The sequence below is a fragment of the Cyprinus carpio genome, chromosome A1 (genome assembly GCF_018340385.1).
Source record: "Cyprinus carpio isolate SPL01 chromosome A1, ASM1834038v1, whole genome shotgun sequence".
NCBI classification, from domain to species: Eukaryota; Metazoa; Chordata; class Actinopteri; order Cypriniformes; family Cyprinidae; genus Cyprinus; species Cyprinus carpio.
Genome location: NC_056572.1, coordinates 22,533,824 through 22,547,953, shown reverse-complemented (window position 1 = coordinate 22,547,953; position 14,130 = coordinate 22,533,824). Strand labels below are relative to the sequence as shown.

The 14,130-nt window shown below is 36.5% G+C and overlaps 1 long non-coding RNA gene across 1 annotated transcript; it reads right to left on the bottom strand.

Moving 5' to 3' along the window:
• Nucleotides 1-3,183: 3,183 nt before the first annotated feature.
• LOC122148989 lies at nt 3,184-4,019 on the bottom strand. The gene is made up of 2 exons (XR_006162803.1): nt 3,805-4,019; nt 3,184-3,579 (listed from the first exon to the last, which is right to left on the bottom strand). It is a non-coding gene; the product is annotated as an uncharacterized LOC122148989 (long non-coding RNA).
• Nucleotides 4,020-14,130: the final 10,111 nt, after the last annotated feature.

Below are 14,130 nucleotides of genomic sequence, written 5' to 3'. Positions count from 1 at the left end.
CACACACACACACACACACACACACACACACACACACACACACACACACACACACACACACACACACAATGCTTTGTGTGTGTGATCAACTTGATCAATTTTCTTCTATTCAATAACAAATGAGAAAAATGACAGTACTGTAACAAGCATTATGCTACAATCATGGTTAGTGATGTCAATGTACATGAATTCCAATTCAGTTGATAATTATTTGCAGGACAGATGGAGAAATGTAAACAGACTGACTGCATTCAACTTACTATATTGTTGAATAAGGATTAAACAACACATACAAAGAACATATATTTTCCATTCTAATAAACTATCTTCTGTTTAAAATGCATTACACCAAATCACATGCAGAGGCAATGGGTCTGTGGTTTTATTATTATTATTTTGTTGTTGTTGTCTGAAGGACTGTCTCGGTCATTCATAGTTCATTCAAACACATAAATCCTAGGACTGTGTTTCAAACACACTGAAGTGGCATTGTCCTGACCAACAGACATGAAAATTACTAAAACAAACAAAAAACAAATGTAGCTGTTCTTTGCATTGTTGTACATCCATTTTGTCATGCAAAAACATCCACATCCACAATCCTCATTCAAATACGAGAAATTATGATTCGCCTTTCGCCTTTGTTTTAGCATGAGCATGATAAATTATTGCACCATGGATTATACATATTCAGTGCTGATACACTGATTATTATTATGTTTTTACTGATAAACCCTTTGACAGTGAAACTTAAATAGAAATATATATTTAATTTGATGCATTTTTTTGTGATCAGCTGTATCACTTTTCACCAATTATGATTATTGATTTGTAGGATTGTGAATAATATGGCTTTCAATGGCTTCAAAATAAATAAAACTGCTATGGAAGATGCCACTGTCAAATATTTTTCAAAGTTGTAAACAGGCCTAAAACAAAGATTATTTATGGTTTATAAGAAAATACTATTTCAGTTTTTCTACTTCAAAAATCTTGTTATTATTTGTGAAATTTACTAGCAATTTCTGAGTGATAACTGTTGCTACACCAAATGTTTTTCATTGATGGATGAAGATGTTGTGAGACTTCACAGATTCTTTAAATAAACAAACTAGATGTTGCTGCTGTAGAATTTGAATGTTCTGTGTCAGCAGTCCAATGAAGGTGATAAACTGTTCAGTGCTCACCCATTCTTAAACCAAAGCAGCTCACTACAGCAGAGGTGAAGAAGACTCTCACTGGACTTTTCCTGTTTGTCCTCGGACTGACTACAGGTCAGATTACCGGGAATGAAGTTTATACAGACTGTGGTGTACATATTATAAGACTGTAAGTTTTCACCACAACTCCATACCAGGAATCATTGCTCTCATGCCCAGAACTAAAAACATTTTGGTGAAACAGTTTTACACTTAAAAACATTGAGTAAATGTTAAATCTGTGAACTCAATGAACTACACCTTATAAACTGAATACATTTGAGTAATAATAATAATAATAATAATAATAATAATAATAATAATAAATAAGTAGATCTGAATAACAGCCGGTGCTATGATAAATAAAATATAATGCACTGTAATGGCCTGTTCACACCATAAATGAGAACTATAGCAATTATTTTTCCATTTATTCATTTAACATTTTGACTGATTGCGGTTCACGTTTTATGCGTAACACCACCTACTGGACTGTTGCACAACTGTGGTTTATTTCTGATTTTACAATAAGAAGGAGATTTGTTTTTTGAATTATGGTAATAAGTAAATTATTACCATAATAAAACTTTTGTGCATTATGTAATCAGTGTGAGCTACTGCTACTGGTTACTCATCACAGAAACTCTGGAGATCTTGGCAAGGAACTGGGGCAGGATCATGCTGTAGTGAGCAGGACTATCAAACCACTCCACGAGCTGCAGGACATTTGGGCAGGCAAAGCTGATTTGACCAGGGTCATCAATGCCTCCTCCAGTGGCAGCCGACCCTGGCCTTCCTGCAGTGACAAATGCTGCATTATATTCAGCCCAGACAGCAACATTGTGTTGGCCCAGATCTGGGCAGACACTGCTTGCTGTCTGGGAGGGCTGAATGCGGATGTGTGCGAGTGTGCAAACCAATAAGACGCTTTGATTTGAATGAAAACAGCACATCTGTTTAGCGCGGCCGACACAGAAGAGCATACGCTGCTTGCGTTCAGCAGATATTCTCCAAAATGTCGCTTCGGTGATGAGAGACAGAGGAGAGAGGAGACGAATTGTTGAATAAAGTCATTATTTTTGTTTTCTTCACGTACATAAAGTATTCTCGTCACTTCATTACGTTATGGTTGAACCACTGATGGCAGATTGACTATTCTGACGATGTCTTTCATACTTTTCTGGACCTTGACAGTGTAATTTACTTGGCAGTTAATGGGACAGTCACAAGCCTCCCGGTCTTCATCCAAAATATCTTAAATTGTGTTTCAAAGACGAACGGGTTTTACAGGTTTGGAGCGAACTGGGGGTTAGTGATTAGTGACAGAATTTTCATTTTGGGATGGAGTATCCTTTTAATTTCTTTGTAAAAATGAACATCTTGGATGACATGGTGGTGACTAAATTATCAGGAAAATGATCTAATCCTTTAATAAATGCTACTGCAAGTGGATCCTCCGCCTTGTGTTTCAGTGCCTCCAGCGTTACAGTTAGATTTGTCCGCTTATGTCAAGGTAATTGCACCCTTGAGGACCACCATCCAGGATTTTTTTGCACACTGCATATTTAACTGACCTGCCAGACTGTACTCTTATCAATTTCTTCTGTTATGAACTAAACAAACTACTTCAAGATAAACTGGTCTGTGATGGTCCTAAGCTCTGGTGGCCACAGAGCATAGCATATCACAGTCACCAGCATGTCCACAAGATGGCTGCCAAGTTTCCAGCTGCCAGAGACTTCAGCCATCATTGACGTCACTTCAGTGTTCCCGGGCCATCATGAACGTGGCACTTGAAGCTAGTAAGGCACTGCACTGGCAACCGAGACTGATGTCCATTGTGGACCCACCACTGATGTCTGTGCGAGAGGCAGGGATCCAGGTGACCTCAACGCTCTCAAGCCCTGCAGTCTCAGAGGTTCTTCTGCTGCCTTTCCAGTAATGGTGGTCGCCATTCTGTGTGTCTGGTCTATACACTCTTCTGAGGCAGTGACGTCCGCTTCAGTCCATGAGTCCATTCTAGAGGCCACTCTAGTACATGAATCTGCACCAGAGTCTGCTCAAACCCCAGAGCTCAGTCCTGCGCTGGTGCCTGCCTTCTTGCCTGATCAGCCATGTTATTCTTTAGTTCTGCCCAGATCTGCCCTGGGGGCATTTGGCTCCACTGTTGTTGTCATCAGCTCCACCTGCTCCACCTTGGTGGTCCTCGACTACACCTTGGTGGTCTTAGGTCCCGCCTGCTCTGCCGTGGTGGTCTATGCTGTATTGGTGGTCTTCTGCTCCACTGTGGGGATTTTTGTTCCTGTCTGCCCTGTTGTGGTGGTCCTCAGCTCTGCCCTGGCCTCCTGCTCCACCAGCTCCGCCTAGGCGTCCTGTTCCACTGGCAAGGCAAGTCGAGACAGGATCAGGCAGAGCAGGACAAGATGGAAAGCAATGTATGTGTATTTATTTATTTACCTCCCTACCTACCTCCATCATGTGGTCATTTTGGTTTAATCTCTTCTATTTCCTCAAATCTGAAATTTAAGTGTTTTCAATTGTAGAGACTACAATTTCCCAAATAGTCTTTGCTTTAAACGAGCATAATGTTTTTATGAAGACTCACCAGCAGATGGAGTGATTGATCCATCCATTCTCTAAACTGCTTCCGACGATGCTGGAACATGTCTCTTGGGCTGCAGGCTGAAGAAACACTGTGGACAAATCATTATAAAATAATAGAAGACAATTATTATTTAATTATGTTTTATGTTAACACTTTAATAAATGTCATTACTAACCTGACCACCACTAGTATTTTTATCGATTTATACTTTTTTTTGTACAATTTGTACATTCACTATTTAAACCCATACTATTATACCCATACCCATTTTTTATTAAGTATATATATATATATATATATATATATATATATATATATATATATATATATATAAACTGCCTTGATTTTAATATTAATAATGCAAGGTTCCATTTTTATGCAGATGATACTATTGTTTATTGCTCAGCCCCCCCTAAGCAACAGTCTGTATCCTCTTTACAGTCTGCTTTTGATATTATCCAAAATAGGTTTTGTGCTTTGAAGCTGATTTTAAACGTTGAAAAAACAAAATGTAATAATAATAATAATAATAATACATTTTATTTAAAGGCGCCTTTCATGGCACTCAAGGACACCTTACACAATTCATTAAAAAAAAGACATTACTCAATCAAACCAGTACAACAACAAACATTAAATCACATAAAAGCCTGCCTAAACAGATATGTTTTAAGACGAGATTTAAAAACTGAGAGACTAGAACTGTTGCGAACTTCTACAGGAAGAGAGTTCCATAAATGGGGAGCAGCAAAGCCAAAAGCTCGTGACCCCAGAGAAGTTGTCCGAGTGCGTGGCTGAACAAGTGTAAGTGCAGAAGCAGATCTTAGAGTGCGGGAAGGAGTGTGTATATGAAGAAGATCATGGAGATATGAAGGAGCCAAATTGTTAAGTGCTTTGTAAGTTAAAAGTAAAATTTTAAAATTCACACGGAATTTAAACCGGGAGCCAATGCAGCTTCTGTAAAACAGGAGAAATGTGTTCAAAAGTGGAAGTTTTGGTAATGACTCGAGCTGCAGCATTCTGTACTAACTGTAATTTATGAAGAGATTTGGAAGGAAGCCCATAAAACAGCAAGCATTACAATAGTCGATTCTTGATGTTACAAGAGCATGCACAAGCGTAGCAGTACTCCTGAGTGAAAGGACAGGGCGCAGACGACTTATATTGCGAATATGGAAAAATGCAGAACGGGTAACACTATTTATGTGAGATTCAAAAGACAAAGTTGTGTCAAAAATGACACCTAAACTTTTGACCTGATTCGATAGAGGAACAGAACAATTATTTATTTCCAGAGAAGAAATATTCGACTTACTTATTGTATTTTTTGAACCAACAAGAAGAATTTCTGTTTTGCTGCTGTTCAATTGTAAAAAATTACTTGAAAACCAATCTTTTAATTCACTTAGGCACTCACCAAGAGCAGAAGAGGGAAACTTAGAAGAAGGTTTAGAAGACAGGTAAAGTTGGGTGTCGTCAGCATAACAATGAAAGTGGATATCATATTTCCTAAAAATGCTGCCAATAGGTAAGAGATAAATAATAAACAGAAGAGGTCCTAAAACAGAGCCCTGGGGAACACCAGTGACAACATAAGTGGGTTTTGATTTAAACTGTTTAAGTTGTACAAATTGAATGCGATCTGTAAGATAAGAACCAAACCAGCTTAAAGCCATACCAGTAATTCCAATAGATTCCAGCCTGCTCAAAAGTATGGGATGTGAAATGGTGTCAAATGCTGCACTAAGGTCAAGAAGTATAAGTATTGATAGAAGACCAGCATCAGCCGCTAGTAATAGATCATTAGAAATCTTTACAAGTGCAGTTTCAACACTGTGAAAAGCACGAAACCCTGATTGTAACTGCTCATATAAACTATTGCAAGAGAGATGTTCGCGGAGCTGATGAGAAACAATTTTTTTCCAGGATTTTTGACAGAAACGGTAGATTTGAAATAGGTCGAAAATTAGCAAAATTCTTTGTGTCTGTCCCAGGTTTCTTAAGAATAGACGTTATAACAGCAGTTTTAAGTGCAGTAGGGACAGTGCCAGTAAGAAGTGATGCATGCATAATATCAGTGATTAAAGAGGAAAGAAATGATAAACCAGCTTTAACCAAGTGAGTCGGTAATGGATCCAATTGGCAGGTGACAGATTTAGATTTTTGTACAATGGAACAAATGTCCTCAACTGTTGGAATTTTAAAAACAGAAAATGAAAATAAGGGAGATGGCGCAAAGCTAGAATGGGTTTTGTTCCGATCAGGGTTTGGTAAAACCAATTGCTGATGGATGTATTCAATTTTCTTATTAAAAAAGAGCATAAATGCTTCACACAATTCTGTAGAGTTTATATTCCCGTTAGAACACTCAGGTGGCTTTAAAATAGTGTTAATCACAGAGAATAAAATTGAACTAAGTTAATATATAGCAATTATTTAAACCTGCATAATAATCTGATTTCGCTGTGGAAAGAGCAGTCTTATAAACTTGCATGTGATCAGCATACAAATCTTTATGAACTACAAGTCCAGTCTTGGAGTACAAGCGTTCTAATCGACGCCCTTTGACTTTTAGCAGACGAAGATCCGATGTAAACCAGGGTGCAGAGTTGACAAACGAAACATTCCTGGTTTTCAGTGGAGCACAATGTAAGTTATTTTCAAAATGTAAAACTTCTTCAGAAAACTCTATCGTTCTACGGATTTCTCAAGGGGAGCCAAATTACTTCAGTGTCAGAGTGCAAATACTTGGGTATCGATAACACGCTACGCTTTGGTTTGCACATTAAGTATTTGAGGAAAAAAATAAAGAAAAACTTTTTCTTAGTTTTACTTTAGAAATAAGTTGTGTTTTTCATTCAATGTGAGGAAGAAATTAGTGTCTGCTACTTTTCTACTGGATCTCGATTATGGGGATGTAGTTTATCAGCATGCCCCCTCTTAACTTCTCGCCTCCTTAGATGCTTTGTACCATGGTGTTCTGAGATTTATAACTGATTGTACATTTTCAACTCATCATTATGAACTATACAAAAGAGTTGCATGGCCTTCTTTGAGTATTCAGAGAAAAATGCATTTTCTATCTGTTGATATACTGTATATGAAGCCATATTGGGTTATTTGCCATTTTATCTCTGTTGTTTTATTCAAAGGACTTTGTCTGGAAATGACTCATTACGTCTCAATCAAACTATAATCTTTGTGTGCCCCTTGTCAGAACTGAACTTGGTAAAACCTCCTTTCTGCCACTTCAGAGTGGAATCTTCTCCAGAAAGAGATAAAGTTAAAAAACTTGGTGTCTTATATTTATTTTTTTACTACATAATTTAGAGAGCAAGTTAATGGTGTGTGATTGTTTTTAATTGGTTATATGTTGGTATGTTGGTTTTTGTATTGTATGTTGTAACTATATTGCTTATTTGGATATGCAAAATTGGCTGCCTATCTTGGCCAGGACACTCAAGATTTTAATCTCAGTGAGCCTTTTTGTTTTCTCTTGTTAAATAAAAGTAATATAAATAAATAAATCAACAGATTTTTTTTAAAATAATAATAATTTATTAGTTAATGTAGTTATCAGAAAAGTCTAGCATAATTTGTTTATTGAACACATTTTTTTTGACCACTTATCTAATGTGAAGTGGCTTTATATTTTAATAGTAACTGACGACTGTATGACACTTTGAAATCTATGGATCAATTGTTACCATTATGAACAAGCACACTTTACATAATATAAAATACATGGCAAATCAACCCAAATAAATTATAGATATACTTAATTTTACAGTGTTCTAATAATGTGGCAGAATAAGGCATTAATTATAAGTATAGCCCAAGGTTTTTAAAATGGTGATTAGTGATAAAAGACAGAAATGAGGTTAAGATGGAGATTTTTGCTTGAGTCTCCTGCTTCTCAAACTTGTCTCCTGAGACAAAAACTCTAACACTCTCACATTTGTCTCCTTTAAAGTTTTAGAAGAGACCTCATCATCATCATCATACACTGTGCTCATATTTTTCCCCTTAGCTAGAGACTCTATCTTAAAGTTAACACATTTCTGTCTAGGATAAATATTTAAGATGTTTAAGAGATCTCACTTTTGATTTTTCTTTCCTGTGGGTGTGTATGTGTGTATCTAACTAGCTTTACACTACATTCATGGTTACTAGTGTCAATATACATCAGGTCCATACCTGTTGATTTGAATTATTTGCATGCAGAGTGAATGGGGAAATACAAACACACGGAGATTTCACTGAGCTATGCAAAGATCACACCATATGTTAATAAATCACCTTTCATTACAAAAGCATCTCCCTCTCTCATAAGCTGTCTTTTGAAAGTGAAGTGAAAAAGTGAAAGTGATAGTCGTGACATTTGCCAGTTATGGTAACCCATACTCGGAATTGGTGCTCTGCATTTAACCCATCCAAGTGCACACACACAGCAGTGAGAAGTGAACACACCATGAACACACACCCGGAGCAGTGGGCAGCTATATATCCAGCGCAACTGGGGGTTCAGTGCCTTGCTCAAGGGCACTTCAGCCATGGGTATTGAGGGTGGAAGAGAGCTTGTGTAATGTATTTTGGTTTATAAATGCATTACACAAACTAACATGAAGGAGCAATATTTTATCTGTGCCTGATTTTGGTTGTTTTGAAACAACATCTCTAGGTCAAGGGTCTTTCAAGCACTTACTGGTCAAGGGTAATTCAAGCACACTCAGGATTGTGCTACAACACACATACAGCAGTGGCAGTTGCTGTGAAAATGACGCAGCAAACAAATGTAGCTGCTGTTTGCATTGTTTTTCATCCATTTCTGCATGCAAATGTAGCAGACTTCGTCTCGCCACAAAGAACCACATGACACCACTGGCTTCGGTGGACCACATCTGAAGTTTATTAAAGACAGGACAGGGATTAACACCATGCAAACACATTCTCAGTTCTTTGGCCTGTCTGGCTCAAGTCCAAAGCTGTTCTGACGAGAGCGGGACGCGATTGGGCAATTCAATCAGAGGAAGTGACATCACACAATATAAAACGCAATACATTATTTCAAAACAAATATACACAGCTTCCATATAGTCTTATAAGGTTATTAATAGTGTCATGTATGGAGAGACATGAAAATAAAAATGAAAAATATATATATATATATATATTTCTTGGAAAAATTAAAGTTTGCTGGAATGGTCAAACTCAAAACACTACACAAAGAAATTCTACATCCACAATCCTCATTCAAATGAGAGAAAGGAGGATTTGCCTTTGTCTACATTGAAATTTCTTAGAATGAACATGATGTCATCACCAAATATTCCTAGTCTACTCCAGTAGATGCTATGTTTTCTGGCTTTCAGTCATCTTTAAATAAAAAAGACAGTTACTGTACAGTAGATGCTGTATCAACAATAAGTTGGATGCTGATGTTGTGGGATTTTGGATGTGTATGTTCCATGTCAGTGCCATGTCTATTTTTTTTTATTATTTTTCCATTAATGCATCATTTCAGATCAAAGTAGAGACCAGGACTTTAAAATCCAATTTTTGAAGGCAGAATAGCACCTCCCGGTGAAAGCAAAAGAAAAAAAAACAAACAAACAAACAAAACAAAAAAACTGTAATTTCGTGGTGTAACCACTAGATTCATTTATAGGACTCTATATGGAGGCCTGTGAATTCCCTAGTTGTTTTTATAAATAATTGTTTATTTTTATTAGGTTGTGGATTTTAATGTATATTTAGGCATTCTCAAAGACTACTTTTTGTCAAGGTTTATATTTTTTGTTGTTTTAAATGTTAATTTGAAGTGTAGGTTTTTGCATTATTATAACTACATTCAAACCTGAACACAGAAAGCATTTTGTTACACAAAACATTACAATTTTATAAAAATGTAACTAAAATGATCAGGAATGCTTTATCAGAGCTTAATTCTTCTGGGTCTGATCTGATTTTAACCTCTTATTTCAGTCTTCTGACTCATTTTGGCTATGTATATGGTTATAGCATACCAATTCATTTGAATATGTATAATTCTGTATGTGTGTGTCTGTGAGTGTGTGTAAGTAAGTGTGTGTGAGTGGATGTATCTGTTTTACACTCTTGATGTTTTAGTGTAACCCCTTCCTTGCGGTCCACTTTTTTATTGCATTATTTTACATAGTTGCAGTGTTACAGTCACACCAATTCAAAGGGGTGTGTGTGTGTGTGCGTGTACAAGTGTGTGTCCACATGTGTGTGTGTGTTGATTTTGCACTCTAGATGTTTTAGAGTTTCACCCCTTTAATGCTGTGCAATTTTATTTCTGAATTATGGGGGATTTGTAGATTGTGTAGCTCCCTGGCTTAATAAAAGGATAGACTCTACCACTGGTGATTCCCACACTTTGTTTGCATGCTCATCAAAGATAAGATCACCGTTGAATGCCGTATGACGTAGCACAATACCGTAACTCAGTGAGAATCAACCATAAGAGCTTGTACAAAAGAAAACAAAACACCAAGTAAATAAACCTTAAAACAAACACACATCGAAACCAAATACAAATGAGTAAAAATTACTTAAGCATACCCAAACATAATACAAAATAACAATCTTACTACAAAGAAAACAGATTGAAATAACAACAACATAAGATAATAATACATAATAGGTAACAAGAGGTCTAATTATACCTTGTTCTTCATTTAACCCAGGAGCTAAATACTTTTAATTCCTTGCGAACCGTAAACCTTTAATGTCATGAGCATGTGCATCTGGGTCTCGTTCCATACTGAAATGTTTGGCGCGTACTCATAATATATATGCTCACGCCAATGAATGTCAAAATAAAAGACTTTCATTACCATATGAAATTAAATGGCATACAAAATATAAAAAATGAATCAACATCGATCTAAATATTATGGAAACTTAAAAAATAATGAACAACAACAACAACAAAGAATAATCAAATCATTAACACTCCCACCAAATTATAAGTGCAAATTTTCACACCAAATATACAAGCACAAATAATTTCCCTTTATAATAAAAAATATGTCTTTTTTTACATTTTGGATGTCTTATATATATATATATATATATATATATATGACGGGGTGAAGAAGCACACGACACGAGGATAAAGGTAAGGTCCCCGAAGGGTGGATTTTTATTGACAGACGTGAAGGGGAAATAGCCAACGTGAGGGGTTTCTGGTGCTCAGTGCTCGGCCTTCTCTTCTCCTCTAAGGTGCAGTGCTGTGTGGGTCCGTGAAGTCCGTGTCCTGTGAGGGCTGGCGGTCACACGCTGCTGTCTGGAGAAAACACAGAGAACTGTTAGTCGAGTCTTCTGGAGACATATCTCACCTCTGTCTTCTTCTTTCGTTTTATTGGCAACCGCACTTAACAGTGCATTATTGCCATCATCCGAAGCTTGGATCAGAAACATTCCTATCTCTTAACATTTCTAAGCAAACCCCCCCCCCCCAAAAAAAAAAAAAAAAAAAAACCAAAAAAAAATAAAAAAAAATAAATAAAAACCCACTGGCGCTGCGTGTTCAGCTCCTCCAGCTTCCACCCCACTTCCCTTTAACTCCCACCTCCCATCCGCAACCTTATTTACCTCCAGATTTACTTGCACTGTCTCACACTATACTTCATCCGCATCTTCTACCTCTCTCTATAAGCCTATATACATATTAATCCTACATTCTCTTCATTAAACCAGTATTATTCAAAAACTGAAACAACACATTAACCATACTATTTCCTATATCTAAGTCTAATATATTCTTTAATGTTAACTCTTTCCCTTCATTCTTCCATAATTCTTCTCTTAGCACTTCTCTTTCTTCATCATAACCATTACAATTAATAAACACATGTTCTACAGTTTCACTTTGTCCACATTTCTCACACAAACCCGTTGGATGCTTAGATATTAAATGTAATGTTTTATTCAAACCAGTATGTCCCACCCTTAGTCTTGTAATTATACTTTCCTCCCTTCTATTTCTCCCCTCTTTTCCTACCTTTTCCCACTTTCTTTTGTATTGCATATAAATGTCTACCTTTACTCTCATTATCCCAATATTGTTGCCACTTTTTAATCATTTCCTCCTTTATTACTGATTTGATTTCTTTTAAACTATGTGGTAATTCAATTTCTACCCTATCTTCATCTACTACTTGTTTAGCTAATTTATCTGCTTCCTCATTGCCTTTAATTCCCACATGAGCTGGGACCCACATAAACTGTACTTCTATTTTAATTTGTTTCAACTCAAAGAGATTTTGAAGAATTTCCATGATTAAATCTGGCCTTGATTCAGATTTTTGATTATAGATACTAACTATTGCTGAATAAGAATCTGAACATATGACTGCATTTTTTTATTTTCCTTTCCTTAATTATTTGTACTCCTAGCAGAATAGCCATCAACTCAACTGTATATATTGACAACTGGTCACTAATTCTAGCTTTTTTCTTCACCATTAACTTTGGCACATTGACTGCCACTCCTACTCTCCTTCCTTTTTTGGAAGCATCTGTGTAAATCTGTATACTATCTCCATACGTTATTCTTAAATACTCATTTGCTCTCATAACTTCCATCCCATTATTTCCTTCACTCTGTCTTATCTCCAGTAATGTTAAATCTACTACTGGCTGAGGAATAATCCATATAGGAGTATGCGGATATATTACTCTTGGTACACATCTATAATTGTTTATCCCCATCTCCTTAATATCTTCTTCTACCACCCACCCAAAACTCTTATGTTTCTTCATTCCTTGTTCCCAACATTTTCCTAATATTTTCCTTGTTGGATGTACCTCATTCTGACTATTTAGATTTGTCCAATACACAGCCATTAACTGTTTTCTTCTAATATTAAGCGGCATTTCATTTATCTCTACCTGCAAAGCTACTATAGGTGTTGTTGGATATGCTCCACAGCAAATTCTCATCGCCTGTGCTTGAATTCTATACAATTTCTCTAACTGTGATTTTGCCGCCAACCCATATGCTATACTTCCATAATCTAGTACAGATCTTATTGCTATATATACTGTTTGAAGCGCCCCTCTATCTGCTCCCCACTCTTGTCCTGCCATACATTTCATTATATTTAACACTCTTTTACACCTATTCACTATCTTATCAATATGTTCATTCCATGTAAGTCTAGTATCTAGCCACATTCCCAAGAATCTAACTGATGTTACTCGAGCCATTTCCCTGTTATATATCCTTAACTTCCATTCATTATCTACTTTCTTGTTGGAAAATATAATAACTTGTGACTTCTCCACAGATAACTTAAATCCCCACTTATATGACCATTTAACTACCTCATCCACAGCCTTCTGCATTTTTCCCCATAATGAATTTATTGTTTTCTCCCTCTAAACCACACAGCTCCATCATCTGCAAACAGTGATCTACCAACACTCCTATCCACCTTACTAAATATATCATTTATCATTACTAAAAAAAGTACTGGACTTATTACACTTCCCTGAGGAGTACCATTTTTCTATTATTCCTTGAGATGATATAGCATCTCCTACTCTCACCCTTATTACTCTTTGCTTAAGAAAGTCATTAATCCAATTAAACATTCTTCCCCCTACCCCCATCTCTTCCAACTTAATCATCAGACCCTCCCTCCATAACATATCATTGGCTTTTTCAATATCAAGAAACACAGCAACTACTGATTCTTTATTTGACAGAGCTTTCTTTATTTCCGCTTCCAAACACATAACCGGATCCATAGTTCCTCTTCCTACCCCTAAATCCAATTTGAAAAGGTGTTAATTTTCCTTCTTTTTCCAAAAAATATACTAATCTATCCGTTATCATTCTCTCCATCACTTTCCCTACATGAGATGTAAGGGCTATTTGGCCTATAGCTAGCCGGCTTATTTGGATCCTTCCCTGGTTTCTTTATTGGCAATATCAATGCTTCTTTCCAACTATGCGGTAGCACCCCCATTTCCCACACTTTATTATAGAACTCCAACATTACTCTCAATGATTCCTCACTTAACTGCTTGATCATATAATAGCTGATTTCATCTTGCCCCGGAGTAGTTTCTCTCATTCTCCTCAGCGCTCGTTTTAGTTCCGTCATTCCAAACGGGACATCCATTATATTATCTCCATCCTGTCTCTTTCCCAATAGATGAGGATGCTCTCGTAGTACTTTATTACTTTGCCTCTTAAACTCTTCAGTCAGATTTTCCGTACTGTTTACTTTTATAAATGCATTACAAAACAGTTCTGCTTTATCACAGTTTTCTATTGCTATAACTTCCCCT